Below are 17,647 nucleotides of genomic sequence, written 5' to 3'. Positions count from 1 at the left end.
CTTTCCTTGCCCTTCATGCTCTCTCTGCTGTATAGTGAATGAGGCTTGCTTACTAACAGTAGGTCACCTATTAAGCACAGGCAAGAAATCCTAGACTTCTGGAAGTCATAGTGTTACCTCAAGAAATAACAGTTGTGTATTGTCCAGGGCATCAGAAGACAGACACTGCTATAGCAAAGGGAAATGCTCAAGCTGATGTAGCTGCTAAAGCAGCAGCACAAACCCAGGCTTCCCTCCTACTCCTTATTCCAACATCTGTACCAATACTTGAAGTTCCACAGTATACCCAGGATAAACCAACCAGGGCGGCTAGCCTGAGATTCACCCTGGAAGCTGATGGGTAGCTTGTTAAAGACACTCACGTCTACTTGACCAGAGCAGTGTAATGGAAAGTTCTTCATGGACTTTACCAAGCCACTCATCTAGGGAAGGATGCCTTAGCCAGCTTAACCAAATGAATTTTTGAAAGACAAAGCCTGGTGAAGACAGTCAAAGAAATTACCAAGAGTTGCTTCATTAGAGCCAAAATGTAAAGAACTTTACTCTGTAGTTCTGATCACTCCCACAGCTATTAAAGTTAAAGGAATGTCCATCTTAGTGCACAAATCCTAAGAGAAGCCAGCTGCCCCAGAAAGTGCCAGATCACCAGAAGTACCTGGCAGGATGTAGAAATGCCAGTCATTGGATGGCCTGAAATACCTCTTCAAGAGAAAAAGCTAAGTAGTGTTTGTGTCAAAGTCATCTGTTCCCTCTAACCCTAACCCAAATGCCTATTGCTAGTGGGAAGGCAAACCAGACCTTGTCTGTTTTCAACTCCTTTAGCTTAACTAAAAGGGCAATGCCCCTTCCCATTCTCTCCTACCATAAGAACTGAAATTGGCAATTTATACCTAACCCCATTGTCTATTGCTATTGCTCTCTAGAGTTAACCAACAGCAAAAAATAACTCAAGGAAGAATATTGTTTCCCACCAACTTTGGGAAAATGCAGCCTTTGCAAGAACCTGACCTTTTCTACTTCTGTGATCCAGTATCCTCTTAGTGGGACCATATATCCTCAAAATTCTAATTAAGTGTATTTCTTCCAGAATTGACATCTTGTTAGCCATATGAGGATTTCATCCAGCTTCGCCCAGGATGCCAGATCCATCTTCCTCTGAGATAGAATAGCAGGAGTGTTTTACACCTTGTCAGGTAGGGCCTACTGCCCCTAACCAGAAGGAAGTAGCTACAGAAGAACTATCATCTCCCTTCAGCAACCCTTTAAGATTAAAGGTGTAAAGTCTCTGAAGGGGTAAAGAAGCAGACTAGTAACATAGGGAAACAATAGATGGGTCTGGAACCTGGCAGAGAGTCCACGTGACACCAATAAACTCCAAGATGGCTACTGGAAGACCCTACCAAGATTCTGCCTCAGAAATAGACATCCTCTGGAAGCCAGGAGAAGCCTTAAATATTTCCCAAGGACTTTATCATTGGGCCCCCCTGGGAGATTGATGGGAGAAATAAGCAATCAAAATGGTGAACAGCTGGAACTCTTCCCCTTCCATTATCAATGGGGTGGGATAACTAACAGTTCAAAGAGTGGTGCCAGGCCTGAGTTGGCTCTCTTGTGCCTGTACACTGACTCTGACTGCCTTCTTCCCTCCTTGGATCACCATGCAAGTAAGCCTGGGGATTTTTAACCTATAATGAGAAACTGTAGCCTGTAAATCAGCCCTCTTTATCACTTTTCAGCTCCTTCCCTCGACCTGGGACCCCTGATCTGTTATTTTCTCCCATTTCTCTTCCCTTCCTACCTAAATAAATTACTGACTGAACTCACTTATTGTGTTCTTGAAATTCATTTCTGCAGCATAATCAAAGAACCTAAATAAAATCTGGTAACATTATGGCCCCTTGAGTTGAACTTTTCATGACCTTGGAACTGTGAGCTTTTTACCCCAAATAAATACCCTTTATATAAGCCAAGACTTTTCTGGTACTTTGCATCAGCAGCCCATTGGGAAATTAAAACAACCACTGCCACTACTCTTACTTAATATTGTGCTGGAAGTTCTAGCTGGAACAATTAGAAAAGAAGGAATAAAAGGCCTCCAAATTGTAAAGGAAGATGCAAAATGTTCCCAATTTGTAGATGACATGATCCTATATAGAGAAAATACTGAAAAATCTACAATAGCTGTTAAATCTAATAAATGAATTCAGCAAAGTGGCAGGGTAAAAGATCAACACAAAAAATATCTGTAGTCTCTATACACTAGTATTGAGCAATATAAAAAGAAAAAATCAAGAAAAAATTTCATTTACAATAGCAAGTAAAAGAATCCAATATCCATAAATGAATTTAACCAATTATGTAGTGAAATTGTACACACACAAACCTACAAACATTACTGAAAGAAACCAAAGAAGATATAAATAAATGGAAGAATATTCACTGTTAATGACTGGAAGACCAAATGCTGTTAAGTTAGCAATTCTATCCAAAACAATTTACACTTTCAACACAATCCCAATAACAATTCTAATGGCCTTCTTTGCAGAAATGGAAAAGCCAATCATCAAGTTTATATGGAAGGATAAGAGGACCCAAATAGCCAAAACATCTTGAAAAAGAAGAATGAAGTTGTAGGACTCACATTTCCTGATTTTAAACTTATTACAAAGCTACAATGATCAAATCAGTGTAATCCTATCACAAGAATAGACATATAGACCAATGGAACAGAATTGAGAGTTCAGAAAGAAACTCTCCTGTCTATGGCCAATTAATTTTAAAAAAAGATTTATTTTATTTATTTCTCTCCCCTTGCCCCCCATTGTCTACTCTCTGTGTCCATTTGCTCTGTGCTCTTCTGTGTCTGCTTGCATTATCCGGTGGCACTGGGGAACTGTGTCTCTTTTTTGTTGTGTCATCTTGCTGCGTCAGGTCTCCGTGTGCATGATGCCACTCCTGGACAGTCTGTGGCTTTTTCATGTGGGGCAGCTCTCCTTGCAGGGCACACTCCTTGTGCATGTCACTCCTTGCATGTGGCAGCACTGTGTGTGGGCCAGTTTACCACATGGGTTAGGAGGCCCTGGGGATCGAACTCTGGACCCTCCATATGGTAGATGGACCCTCTATCAGTTGATCCACATCTGCTTCCCCAATTAATTTTTGACAAGGCTGCCATGTCCACTCAATTGGGAGAGAATAGTCTCTTGATCAAATTGTTCTGGGAAAACTGGATATTTATATGTCAGATAATGAATGTCCATCCCTATCTCACACTATATATTAATATTAATGCAAAAGACCAAAATATAAGAAAAAAACTATAAAACTCATAGAAGAAAACAGGGAAGTATCTTCAGGGCTTTGTATGAGGCACTGGTTTTTAGACTTTCCACTCAAAGCACAAGCAACAACAACAACAACAACAAAACAGACAAATTTAAAGTTTTTGAGCATCAAAGGGGTTTAGCATCAATTAAAAGACAATCTACAGAATGTAAGGAAATATTTGGAAATTGACAATCTCATAGGGCTAAAATCATGAATAAATAAAGAGATCATAAACTCAACAACAAAAATACAAATGTGCTGCCCCCAGGGCCCGAGTTCTTGGGGGGTGGGCTGCAGCAGGAGGGGCTTTGAAGAGGAGGAGGAGGGAAAGGGGAGGCTCCTGGGTGGCTGTGGCCCAGGAGGAAGGTGGTGGTGCTGACACCCATATCCTCTGCTCCCCTGTCCAGCCCCAGTCAGGTCGAGGAGGTGGAGGAAGGACCAAGCCTGGCTGAGACCTCCAATGCCACTGCGGGAATGGAGAACTGAGAAGAGCTATGGTGGACAGCAGGAAGCAATGCCTTGATTCCCTGGTGGCTCCTGAACATGTCCACCTGACCAAAGGGCCAAGCTGGACAGCAAGAGCTCATCTGAGCCAGCCTTGGACCTGGGGTGGGTCTTATCTGACCACGCTCCTCCCAGCAGTTCTTCCTGGTGACAGAATATGGACTGGAACATGGCCTGAAAGACAAGAGACCTTTTCTTGGACAAAACAAACCCTTCTGGGGCACTAGAAGTGTAGGAAAGCTTGTTCCAGGAGCTACAGAGGAAACAGTGGGTATTAAGGTCTTCCAGGACTGAAGGCACCAGGAGGCAGAGGAAGGACCTGGCTTCATTTGGATCATCAAAAGAAACTCTCAGAATGTATGAAATGTAATCAATGAAAAGGAACTTCTCATGAATCCTATGAGCCCAACACCCTCATGGTGGAAGAAGAAGGAGCTATAAATTCTGGTCCACCTTAATGACATTGATGCCAATATCTGTGTGAAAGGAGAAGGTTTGGACTCCAGATGGAGTTTCAGGTGTTTCAGTGTATCTTGAGGATGGTAGAAGAAGTGAATGCATGAAGGAGATGGTCAGTTTCCTGCAACTCTGACCAGAATAACAAGGTAGAGGAGCTCCATGGACATCCAAATGCTCCATAAACAACCTTCAGGTGAAAGTGGATGCTTTAGAAAACTCCAGCACTAAACTGACAGGGGAGCTTGCAGTTGCAAGCAATAGGGTTATTTCCTTGCAAGAAGAAATGGAGCAATTAAAGAGGAAGCTCCTATATATCAGAATCCAATCAGAAGGGCCCTAAACAAGACAGAACTTCAGAAGGGCAAGCGCTGGGAGAAGCAAGAAAGCATTTGTTAGAGGTTCCCCCTTACAAGGTTTGCAAGGATTAACCGTTCATGGACCCTGACCCAACTCCCTGTGACTTAAATAGAAGAAGGCAGCCTCCAGCCCTAACCCACTGAGCCACAGCCTGTGGGGCAGACAAGGGCGTCCACCCCCTCCAGGCCCAGGCACCACCCACCCCTCCCACATTCCTAGGCCTTCTAGCCCATCCCCCCCCTGGCCATTTGGCCGCAGTCTATACTCAGTTTCCTGCCTATTGATGTGCTATGTAAAGTCATACCCACCACCCTCCAGGGGCGGGGGGAAGTCTCTCTTCAGACCTGGATCACGCCATTGGGGGCAGGCTGAAGTCTAATGTTCAGATCCCCTCCGGTGGGAGAGCTTCCCAATAAACTCCCTGCTGTGAGAGCCCTTTCTCTAACATTTGGCACCAAAAACTCGAGTCTGGGGTCACATTGAGGCTGATGGATTGGTGAGGAGTTTTCACCCTCCTGCTGCCAGGAGAGCCCACCCAGCACCGGCCACAGAATCACAGCTGTGTGAGTTAAGGGTTTTCCACCGGAGGACAGAGGGTCCTGTTCTCTCACACGCACGCTCCTTTTTCTGTTGTCCAGGACAACCCACTGAAAAAAACCTAGTGTTGGGTCAGGATCCTCACTGCTGTCCCCAGGGACCACGATGGGCAAAAAGCCTACGTCCTCATGGGAAGAGAGACCTTGGCTCAGGAGACGTCTGGCTCCAAGAGTAGTTTCCTGTTTCCTTGGGTGATTTCTCACTGCTTCGGGTTTGCCTGTCTCACTCAGAATCGCCCTGTCCTAGAGACCCTTAGTCTCACCCACACCACCTAAAATGGGGAATTCAATTTTGCTACCAAAAACCATGCCTCTGGGTTGTCTCCTTCACAGCCTTAAAACACTGTACCTGAAAGGACACATCAGACCCAAAAACCCATTTTCTGTTTGACCTTTCTGTGGTCAAAATACCAACTGGACAATGAAGGTCAATGACTAATGGCACCTTCAATTTCCAAATTCTCTGAGACTTGGAGAATTTCATCAAGTGCAATGGCAGATGGTCTGAAATTCCTTACATTCAGGCATTTTTTTTCCTTCATAACTGCCCCTTCCTTTGCTAGTCCAGTCCTCTTATCAAATCCTTCTCTCACACCAAAAGCCCTCTCAGAAACTTTCCTCCTCCTCCTCTAAAACCTCTGAACATCTTGACTTCCATGAGCAGAACAAGTCCCTCCTGCACCCCTTCCCTATGTACCTTCACCCTCATCTCCATCCTCACCCTCAACCCCCAATTCCACTCCCCCATCACCACTGCCTTCTGACCCCCCCATCTTCTACCACACCACCCTCTGCCCCCTTCTCTCCCCTCACACTTGTTTATGAGGACTATGCCCTTCCTCTCCCCCACTGCTACCTGCCTCTATCCATGCAAAGCCTGGCCCTTCTCCCCTCTTAGATCTATGCAGACGCAACCCCTCTTCCTCCTCAAGAAGTAGCAGGAGCCAAAGGTACAGCTAAAGTATACATTCCTTTCTCAGTCTCAGGTTTGAGTCAAATAGAAAGCAGATTAGGATATTTTCTGAGAACCCTGCCACAGACATCTGGGAATTCCTACACCCCATTGACTCCTGTGACCTCACTATCAGGACACTTTCATTGTCATTACTTCCTCAACTACTCCAGAGGAAAAAATTTCATTTGGGTCGCAGCTACCACTTTCGCAGATTCCATGCACCCCCCAGTCCCCAATAGACACTGGCAGGCCCCACTGCAGTTCCCACCACTAACCCCCTGGGGTTACCAAGCAGGCTCCACCGACCTTGCTTGCACAGCCCATTTCTTAACCCACATAGTGGAAGGCATGAAGAGGGCTGCCCTTGAGGCAATTAATTAGGATAAAATTAGAGATGTACAGAAACCTGATGAAAATCCATTTGCCTTCAGGAATAGGTTAACTTAGACTCTCCTCAAAACACTAATTTAGATCCTGACTCATTCTGGTCAGCTGTGCTTACACACTCACTTTGTTGTAGCTCACCGGTATCAATCACACTCAAACTCAGGATTGGAAGCCAATTAGAGAGCCTTTGTTAGCCGTGCAGCGTCTGCCTCTACCTGCGCAGAGGAGAGAGCAGCCCCGAGTCTAGGGAAGGGGTGTTTATATAGTCCTTTGGTGGGGGGGAGGTTTACTGGTAAGCGAGCAAGCAAGCAGGCACAGAAGTGGAACACTGTGGTTAGCTGAAAAGAGCAGATCTGCCTTTGGAACAGCCCCCTCCTGTGCACAAGGTTCCTCTGCAGCTGCTTCCTCCCTTCTTATCAGGTGGACAGCTCCCATTTTATCTGCTGGTTCCACTACAGCTGCTTTCTCCCTTCTTATTAAGTGGGAAGCTTTAAAATTTTATCTGAAGGTACCTGCAATTCCTATTTTCCCAGGCACTTGCAATTCCTATTTTCCCATTGTAGCCCTATTCCTATTTTCCCAAGGTGGCCCTTACCCTTACAACTTCATCCCTCAATCTTATCCTGATATTAGAAAGAAACTAAGAGTTTAGAGATGGCCTCAAACCCCTCAGAAAGACCTGATTAAAGCAGCCTTCGTGGTCTTTAACAACAGAGAAGAGGAAACCAAACTGGAAGAGCATAAACGGGTAAGGCTAACACCTTCCTCCAGCTGCTGTGCTCAGGGTTGATTCCAGGAAACCTGTTTCTTCTTCCCTTTGGCCACCCCAGGACCCTGTTTGAAGTGCAGACAGGATGGGCACTGGGCACACCCCTGACCTGAACCCAGGCCCCCGGGGCCTTGCCCGGTGTGTCATCACAAAAGTCACCTGAAGTCAGACTGTCCTGAAAACCTATCTCCAGAAAAGCTCCTCCAGTGCACCCCACAGAGCAGGAGCCAGGACCTTCCTTTCCAGACCTTCTTGGACTGACGAAAGACAACTAACAGTTCTGGGTTTGGAACGGCCCCACACCTCCATTAGTAAATCCAAGCCGAGGGTTAGCATCAAGGTTGGAGAAAGCCGACTTTCTTTTCAAATGACACGGGGGCCAAATATTCAGTTCTCCTAGAACATTCAGGACCTTTGCGCTCTTCCTCAACCTCGTTGTGGGGGTTGATGGCATTTCTTCTTCCCCTTTAATTACCAAACCACTAGTATGCTCAATAGAAGATCTCATATTCTCTCATCAATTCCTCATAATTCTTACCTGGCCCTCCACCTCTTGGGTGGTGACATATTATCCAAACTCCACTCTTCCATGTCATTCACTCTCCCATCCTCTCAAACAAACTTCCTTCTCCTCTTATCCACCCCCATCCCTCTAACCCTCCTAACATTCCTCCTGTACTGTGGGCAGAAGTGAGCCCCCAGGTCTGGAACTAATTCTCCTTCAGTTGCAGCACACCACCCCCATTACGATGGTCATGAAACCCCCTCCTTTCTCACAAATGTTCCTCAGTATCCCTGTCCCTCAGTGCTCCACAGGGCCTTAAGCCCACTGTTGACAAAGTCTGTGCTGCCGGGCTTTTGCCCCCAACCACCTCCACTTTAACACCCCATCCTGGAGTAAAGAAGCCAAACAGGGCTGTCACCTTGTACAGGACCTTGACCCATCAACGAAGCCACACAGCCCTTACTTCCTTTAGTCCCAATCCACACAGCCTCTTATCCACATAGGCCCGCACATGGCACACTACACCTAACTGGTCTTCAGGAAGACTTCTCTACTATCCCCTAGACAGAACTTCCCAGACACTTTTGCTTTCATGTGGATGGGCCCTGAAGACCCTCTAAACCCCCAACAGTTAACGTGGTTGGTCCTTCCCCAGAGCTTTAGAGACTGTCCTCACATTGCAGACAGGCTGTACACCAAGACCTCTCTGACCTCCAGCTTCCCTCCGTACCCTCCTTCAATATGTTGATGACTCATTCCTCTGCAGACCCTCCTTACTAACCTCCATAACTCACACTATCCCTCTGCTTTATGTTCTCAGAGATAAGGGATATTGTGTCTCCCCAAGCACAGGACAATTTTTCAGAACTGAATTAACTTCTCTAGGTCTCCACCTCTCTCCATCACATAAACATCTGACTGGTATGAATCCAACTATCAGGGACCACCCCCTCCACATTCCAGGGCAGATCTCTTTTCTATCTTAGGGCCAGTCAACATTTTCCATCTCTGGATTCCAGACTTTGGGCCTAGATCTAAACCTCTACCAAGCTGCTTCTGGCACCTGCATGAACCCCTCATCATCCTCTACCACTCAAGTCCACCTTCAGTGAACCTAAGGAAGCCTCAGTGATTGTGCCACTCTAGCCTTTCCTAACCCGGCTGAGCCCTTCTCCCTCCATGTCAATACCTGACATGGACATGCACAGGAATTCTAACACAACCCTACAGTCTGATAATCGAGTTATTGCTACTTTCCAGATGGTTAGGTCCTGTAATCCTCAGCTGGCCTACTAGCCTCAAAACCCTCACCACTGCTTCCCTTCTGGTGCAAGAAAGTTTAAAGTATCTCCAATAAGTGATCACGATGCTTTTCCTCATTCCTTACTTCCTCTCTTAACTCACAGAGCCACTGCATCTGTCTCCTCCACCCACCTCCAAATCATCTATGGAACACTTCTACAAAGCCCCAGAGTCTCCCTGCACTGCTATCCTCCTCTCAACCCTTCTACAAAGCCCCAGAGTTTCCCTACACCACTGTCCTCCTCTCAATCCTTCTACTGAGCCCTGAGTCTCCCTGCACTGCTGTCCTCCTCTCAACCCTTCTACAAAACCCAGAGTCTCCCTGTACCACTGTCCTCTTCTCAACCCTGCCACCACCTTCCAACTGAATCCAATCACGCCCAGAAGTGCCTGACACTAATTCCATACATGACTTGTGAAGTGCTTGATCTCCTTGCCAAACCCCTTCCTGATATTCTAGATGCCCCTCTTCCTAATCCTACCATACATGAATTGTTGATAGATGTTCTACAAACCTTCCCACCACTATGCAGGCCAGATACAATATCGTTACCTTAACTGAACCTCTGGAGTCAGGTCCCTTCACCCCGACACAACCTCACAAGCTGAGCCCACAGCCCTCCCTAGAGCCCTGGTCAGAGGTATGGACATGCCCTAAATATCCACACTGACTCCAAACATGCACACCACCACACCCTACACTTGCATCCTGTCTGGCAGGAGAGAGGGTCCTGACTTCTAGTGGATCCTCCATTGTGAGCAAAATCTCATCTACAGTCTTTCAAATGGGCATCACATCCAACCCAAGCCACTATAATTCACTGCAAAGGGCACAAAAAATCTAATTCCCCATATCTGTTGGCAAGAACTGAGTTGACACTGAAACCAGAGTGGAGGCTACCCAATCCCACTCAGATTTCCACTCCACTGTTACACCCATTCTCTAGCACTTCCATATCCTATCCCCTTATACACGTGAGGAAACCTCAAGGTTCCTTCTTATTGGAGCAAATCAAATCAAGGGGTGGTTCATGAAGGATGGAAAGATTCTTTTACCTGAATAAAAACCCATGACATTCTCACCTCCCTGCACAACCAGTTCCACATAGGAACAAGCTATTTTCACAGCTCTTATCTAACTCTACACTGCCTTAAACTCTAAAACATTTAAAAGAAATTAGAAAAACTCTATTAGTCAACAAACTAATACCCATGGAGGTGTCACACCTCTCTTTCACAGCCCACCAATTTAGAGGCTCTAAGCCAGGATAAGGCTGGCATCTAGACTTTACCCACGTGCCACCTGTAAGGAGGTTAAGTACCTCCTGGTCTTTGTAGACATCTCTTCTGGATGGGTTGAAGCATTTCCATCACCTCTGACCAGGCTGATGTTATAATTAAAATCCTGTTAACTGTCTAGGGAATGAAAGACTCAGACACCAAAACTCATATGCAGAGAGGACCCATCTGCTTTATTTCTTTTGCTTATATATCATGTATTTTTGGATTTGGCCAAGGGCAGTGGTTAAAGTTAAATTTTCAAGGGATGTTTTGTCTTTGAATAAGAAACCTTGTCCCTAGACTCACATCCTATCTGGCAGCAGAAATACAAGAAGAAGAAGTCATTTTCAAACTTTAAGCAAAAATAGATACCTTGTGCAGAGATAAACAAGGACAGAGCTGTTTTTGCTCTGAAGCAAGAACAGATGAGCTTTTATAAATCATTTAACCATGCCCTTGCCACAGTTAACAGAAATAATCCCCAGACTTGGTCCTCCCTCTTCTCTGCAGTCAGACAATGGGACAGCCTTCACCTCACATCACAAAAGGGGTTTGCAGGCCTTAGGAATTACCTGGAAGTTACATATTCCTTAAGTTGCGTCTATGAACGGAATCCTAAGACAAGAGTTAACCAAATTCACAATGAGGTTCAGACTCCATGAACTGAAATTCTGCCCTTAGCTCTCATGAAAATTTGAACCCTTCCTTGAAAACCACACTTCCCAAGCCCCTTTGAAATCCTGTATGGACGCCCTTTCACCCTTGCCAATATACCCCCAATCATTCGATTTCAAAAAGAATATAGTCAGCCTAACACACATGCTTTCATTCCTGTATCAGCTGACTGACTCCATTCTTCCTGTGCTGGAACCTTCTGTCCCCTCACTGTCTCTTCATCCAGGTCCCTGGGTGCCCTAAAGGCCTTACACTCCAGCCTTTAATGCCAAAGTGGACAGTCCTTTTCTTGTTCTCCTGACCACTCCCAATGCAGCAAAACTTTTAAACTTTCCATCCTGGATACACTTTTCCAGGTTAAAGCCTGCTCCTCTGCCCTCTGATGAGAGCAAATTATGAGATCCTGAGGCTCAAGATGAGTACACCTGTGAACCTCTTGGAGACCTACACTTGAAACTCACAAGAAACCAAGGTGACAAGATTCCAATTACCACTGACCCCGTTTCCCTCTAATCTCTCTCCCTTTCCTTCTGGCCATTCAGTCGTAACTACACTTTAACTCTGGAGGCACCAATTCATAAGTTGTTAGACAAGGCCAACATGTTTTGTATCATTCTCTCCTCACACTTGACCGGTTTTGTCACCTCCTCTTCCCTTTCACTCGAGCAGTGCCTTGACATCACTCAGGACCTGTGGGCACAAGGAGAGCTTTCTGAATTTTACCTTGAAGAAATCCTCTTCTTCTCCTTTGCCACCCTCTTCCTTTTCTTTACTGACTACAATCTCTCTATGATGGACGTCCTATATTTTACCCTCCTCTCCTCTTGTACTAACCTCTCAAAAGATCTCTTGCCATCCCCTTACAGGCACCATCCAAACCTCAGCAACTGCAATTAACCATTCTGACTGCTGGATATTCCCCCATGCCCACGCTGAACCTATATCCTCACTTGCCTTTCTTCTATGCTCAGGAACTCTCCTGGGTGTCATCCACAGCACACTGGCTTTGGAGGCCGAAGGGCTACAGAACCCATCCCCCCAAGTGGACCAGAATATGAAGATATAGTTATTCTCCATGAGGTCTTAAACATCTCTCATTCAGGGGGAAATTCAGATTCTATTGTTGTGGTCACAGTCCTATGGGCAGACCTTTTTCATGCTTTAAATACTTATCCACATGACCTTATGCAACTACTGTAGGACATGTACCTTCTACATCGTGTAATCATTCTCATTCTTTAACACTACTGCACTGCACTGGCAGGCAGATTTCAAAGTGCCAAACAAACATCTTAATTCACCCCTATTTTGGGATGACTCAGGCATCACTCAAACACCTATATGAGTAAGCAATAAAAATTATAGTAAAAATGTACTGTGCTTCAGTAGGTCTTATAGACAAACTATACAATTTGGGACAACTATACAATTTAACCCAGGTTAGAACCTAGAAAAAACCCAAAGAATTTTTTGACTTCTCTTTTCTGAAATCTCCTCTGTCAGACTAAACTAACATACAATACTTCCAAATCCCACTACTCTCTGTTATGTGTTATGTAGTATATGGGGTGACCCAAATACCCAACATTCCTTATCACCCACATCTTATTTCATCCCCTCAGGCCCCTCAAAAGCACTAACCTTGTGGGCACAGTTTTTTATTTTCTGGTGGTAACACTGCATACCTAACACTCCCCACAGTGTGGATGGGAACGTGTGCTATAGTATCTATTACTCCTAATGCCACCATCCTAAAACCCCAAGATAGGGCCTCTTCTGGACAAATGCCCAATCTTGGTTCTTATCTTGAAACCTCACTTCAGCCTCAACAACTGAGGGAATGACAAAAGAGGCACTTTTTTGGGGACTCAGAAATTGGATATCACACCCACAATAACCCAATCCTAGAAAGGCTTGGCATCGGGCACACCGTCTTTTGCAGTCTGTTCTGGTTTTTAGGAATTCCAGTGTTAGAACAAGCAATCCTAAGTATCTCCCTCACATTTCAGCTATCCTGGAATACAACCATCAGGCCACAATCACCAACTGGAAATTAACAGCCTGGCCTCCATTGTCATATACAATAGAAGAGCATTGGGCATCCTCACCGCTGTCACAGGAGGCACCCCTGCAGTCATAAATGAAACTTTCATTTCTATATTAACAGAATGGGTAGGTAGAAGAAAATCTCAGAATTTTAAAGGAAGGCATAGAAATCATTCAGAGGGACTGAGACCACAGCTATGAAATCAGTCATGGTTACCCTCACTTCTCTCTTCTCCTCACCCTAAAATCCATCCTTCCACCCATTATTACACCATCACTGACAGCACTGCTGCTGCTGCTGCTTTTGGTCCTGGTCTCTTACAGCTTCTCATCCAATTCACATGCTGAATTGTACAGCCAATAGCTCAGGAGTACGTGAATGGTGTCTTTTTGCTGCAAGAACAACACCAACCTCTGTGTGATCGGAAGCCAAAAGGGAACGCCTCTCCACCCCCTGGCAGCAGGAAGTAGCCAGACAGAGTCGAGGTCCTGAATCCCTCACCATTCTGTTCTGCCCAGGACTCCCATTACTCAGGTCCTTCATCATATATAGGTATAATTAAAGTGTTAGGAAGGTTAGAGGTTCCCCTTATGAGGTTTGCAAGGATTAACAGGTCATAAGACCCTGACTGGACTCCACTGTGACATAACTTGAAGAAGGCAGCCTCCAACCCTAACCATCTGAGCCACAGCCTACAGGCTAGGAAGCAGCCCATCCCCTCCCAAGAATAGCTAGAGCAGATAAGGGTCTTTACCCCTCTGGGCCCAGACACCACCAACTACTTCAACATTCCAACACCTCCTAGCTCACTTCCCCCTGGTCTTTTGGCCCCAGGCCGTACTTGGTTTCCCCATCTATTGATGCACTGTATAAAGTCCTTCCCTCCAGGGCAGGCTGAAGTCTGTTCTTCACACCCTCTCCATTAGGAGAGCTTCCCAATAAACTTCCTGCCTGCAATCATCAGTCTCCATGTCTCCGTGAGCACTGTTTCTTAACAGCATTGAAAGGAGGAGACACAATTATGACTGGATGCTGTAAAGGAGCTGGAGAGACAGATCCACAAGAGACAAGAGATGGGCTTGGGTGTGAAGATGCTGGAGAAGGATGTCTGAGGAGAAGGTGCCTTGGTGTCTTCACAGCAGCAGCTGGATGCCCTCAGGGCTCTCGAGCATGAACTTGCTTTAAAGCTGCAAAGTTCAGACCTAGGAGTAAAGCAGAAATGTGAACTAAGCAGTTGCTCAGAAGAGACAACTCATTAGATGGCTGCTACCAATAAGTGACTCATGTGTGGAGATCAGGGACTGGACCTTGAGTTATCAGTTGAGCCTTGGGATGCCACCAGCTCCAGTAACTGGGTAGGATGACCCATGATACAACAGCAGCCATCATTTCCTGCAGTCTTCCTGGATGTCAGAACCTCACTGACGTTTGTCTGGATTAGTTCTCGTAATCTCTGCAGCATGCTGAGCATTTACCTGGATAAGTTCTCATTATCTCTGCAGCATGCTGAGCATTTACCTGGATAAATTCTCATTATCTCTGCAACACACTGAGCATTTACCTGGATTAGTTCTTATAATCTTAGCAACAGCCCTGCAAGGAAGTGCTATTCATACTCTGTTGTCTACAGAGACAAAGAAACTTGCCAGGACCCCACAGCTAGAAGGGCCATCTCAGTCCCAAGACAGCATAGCACCCTAACAAGAGACAATGACCAGGGTGGTCACAGCACCATCATCCTCCTCCCCTCCCTCTTCTATCCCATGTGGCGGGGAGTTGCTCACTTTTAGGAGCTTGCGTGCTGGTTGCTGACACTTCTCCAGCTCCTTGACCAGGGTGCCAAGCTGACGACTTCCTCAAGGACCCTCTTGACTCAGTCCCTGCACTCCTGCTAGACTTGATCCAGCTCCCTCAACCTGGCCAGCAGGAGGTGCTGGTGCCTCCCTGCCTCCAGCTGTAGCCTCTCAACAGCTGCTTCCACCTGTTACCTCTTGGTTTCCATCTGATCCTGTGAGGGGTAGAAGGACAGACATGGTTAGAGGGGCTCACAGTCCTGGGCTCCAAGAAGATCACCTAAACATTTACTATTGATTAGGTGATGGATGATGGAAGAGTTTTAGTGAAAGGTGGGAGTGATGGCAGCACAACTTTGTGGTGTTATAAATACCATGATTTAAAGGTGGTTACAATGGAAATTTTTATGCTGTATAAATGTTGCCGCAATAAAACCTTAAAAAAAGAAAGTAAATTGTAATAAAACTAGACCACAAAGATTGAACTCTATTGTAAACTATGAACGGTAGTTACTGATGTAATTATAGAGATGCTGGTTCATCAGTGACACCAAAGCTACTTCATTACTGCAGAACATTAATAGCAAAAGATGCATGCAGAGGTGGGGCAGTGTATGGGAACTGTAGCAGTTTGATATGATTGATGAGTTCCAAAAAGAATATTGGATTATGTTTGTAACCTGATCTGTACCTAGGCATGGTTGAGTTATGATTAGGGTGTTGAGTACCCACCCACCTAGGGGTAGGGACTCACAGATAAAAGGCATGTGAAGAACAGAGTTGGGGGTTTCTGATGTTGGAGTTTTGACACTGGAGTTTGATGCTGAAGACTTAAGCTGGAGACCCGGGAAGTAAGCTCATAGAGGAAAGAGAAGCCAGGCCCAGGAAGAAAGGAACCTTGAAGCCAGAGTAAAGCCAGCCCCAGGAACGTAGGATCCCAGGAAGCCTGAACCCTCATAGACACCAACAGCCATCTTGCTCCAAATAGACTTTGGTGAGGGAAGGAACTTAAGCTTTATGGCCTGGTATCTGTAAGTTCTTACCCCAAATAAATACCCTTTATAGAAACCAACCAATTTCTGGTATTTTGCATCAGCACCCCTTTGACTGACTAATACAGGGACTCTGTCTGGTTTTTCTGTAAACCTACAACTGCTGTAATACAAAGAAAGAAACAGAACAAGAAAGGGTATGGAATAACTAGCTCCAAGGCTTTCCCCAAATAGCACCATGGCAGAACTGGATGGTCTCAGGATGAGCTTAGCATGAGGAGGGCGTCTTATCCAGAGATTCCATAATAATGCCACATTATGCTCTCAGAGCCATATGGAGCTAAAAAAAATCCTTCCGTGTTTGTAATAACATCCTAACCCTATAAAACCTTCACAGGGTAAAGTGGGCTGATAATGATCATTTTTAGAGAGGAAGGGAGGCCAAAGGAAGGTGGGAGTAGCATCAAAAAGCTGAGCAGAAGAGCATGTGGCTGGTCTCGGCCACATCTGCCTCTATGGGGTGAGCTTTGATGGGAGCTGAGGGGAGCTGGGGAGATCTTCCTATCCCAAGACTCTCTCCTGGTCAAGTACCAGAGAGTCCCTCACTTTGATTTTTCTCCTGGATGACTTTGTAGCCTGGAAACCAGAGGCGGAGGGTCCAGACATGCCATGTCCTGAGCCTGTGGTCCTCAGTTGGCCTCATGGCCAGGACTAGAGTCCAGGCACCAGCTGAGCCTTCAACCTGAGCCCCCCCAAAATTGGTGCCCTCAGGCAGGCTGTAGGACTGTGGCCTGAGTCCCCAAGGACCTGGGCGCTGGGCATTTCACAGGAACGTGAGCTTGGCCATGACCTGAGCGCCACACTCTGGACCTCGGTATTCTGCTCTGTAAAAAATGGCTGATCCAGAAATTTGGATATTGGAATAGAGGATTCGGAACCAATTCTGTTCTGTCACTCTGTGACTCCACAACCTGGATTCTGAATGGCTCTGCACAGACAGGGAGTGAGTGAGGAGCATCTGGCCTTTCTTTCCATCTCTGGACAGACACCAGAGAGCAGCCCTCCCCAGGCCGTGGAGAGGACGCTGAAGGAGGGGCAGAGGAGCAGCCTATTCCAGAGCACCTGAAGCTCCTGAGCTTTGAGGCACTCCACGTCCTCATCTCATCTCCCTCCGGGCTCAGAGATTACAGTGACACCTGAGAAGTTCCTGTGGGAAGGCAGAGGGGCAGAGAGAGGACGTGGAATTAGCACATCAATGCTCACATACAGGCATTTGCCATGGGTGGAGCACACTGGGGACTGGGGCTTTGAAGATGTAAAGGACAATCATTGTCCCTAAAGAGAGCACCATCTAGGAAGGGGGTGTCCCCATGATCAAGATGTAGACACTGAACTGTGCACAGATAGGCAGAAGCAGGAGGGTAAGGGTTTTAGGCAGCACAAAGCATTTATTTATTTTTAGGAGGTATCGGGGATTGAATCTGGGACCTCATACAAGGAAGCAGGTGCTCAACCACGGAGTTACACATTCCCTGCACAAAGCATTTCAACTGGGCCTTGAGAGATGATCTCAGTTGGACAAGAGAAGGAGAGGAGAGCATTCCGGGAGGAAGGACTTGCCTTTAGGCTGCCTTAGAAGTAGGGAAGAGTAAGACAGTTTAGGAAAGCATTCGCTGCTCAGCCTGCCTGGACACAGGT

At 46.1% G+C, this 17,647-nt stretch overlaps 1 pseudogene; it reads left to right on the top strand.

The window, feature by feature from the left end:
• The window catches only part of LOC101442532 (protein RUFY3 pseudogene), a 28,300-nt pseudogene extending 13,856 nt beyond the window's left edge, over nucleotides 1-14,444 (top strand).
• The last annotated feature ends 3,203 nt before the right edge of the window (nucleotides 14,445-17,647 follow it).

The sequence above is a fragment of the Dasypus novemcinctus genome, chromosome 22 (genome assembly GCF_030445035.2).
Source record: "Dasypus novemcinctus isolate mDasNov1 chromosome 22, mDasNov1.1.hap2, whole genome shotgun sequence".
NCBI lineage: Eukaryota > Metazoa > Chordata > Mammalia > Cingulata > Dasypodidae > Dasypus > Dasypus novemcinctus.
The sequence above is the reverse complement of the archived record's forward strand: the minus strand, read 5'-3'. Positions and strand labels throughout refer to the sequence as shown.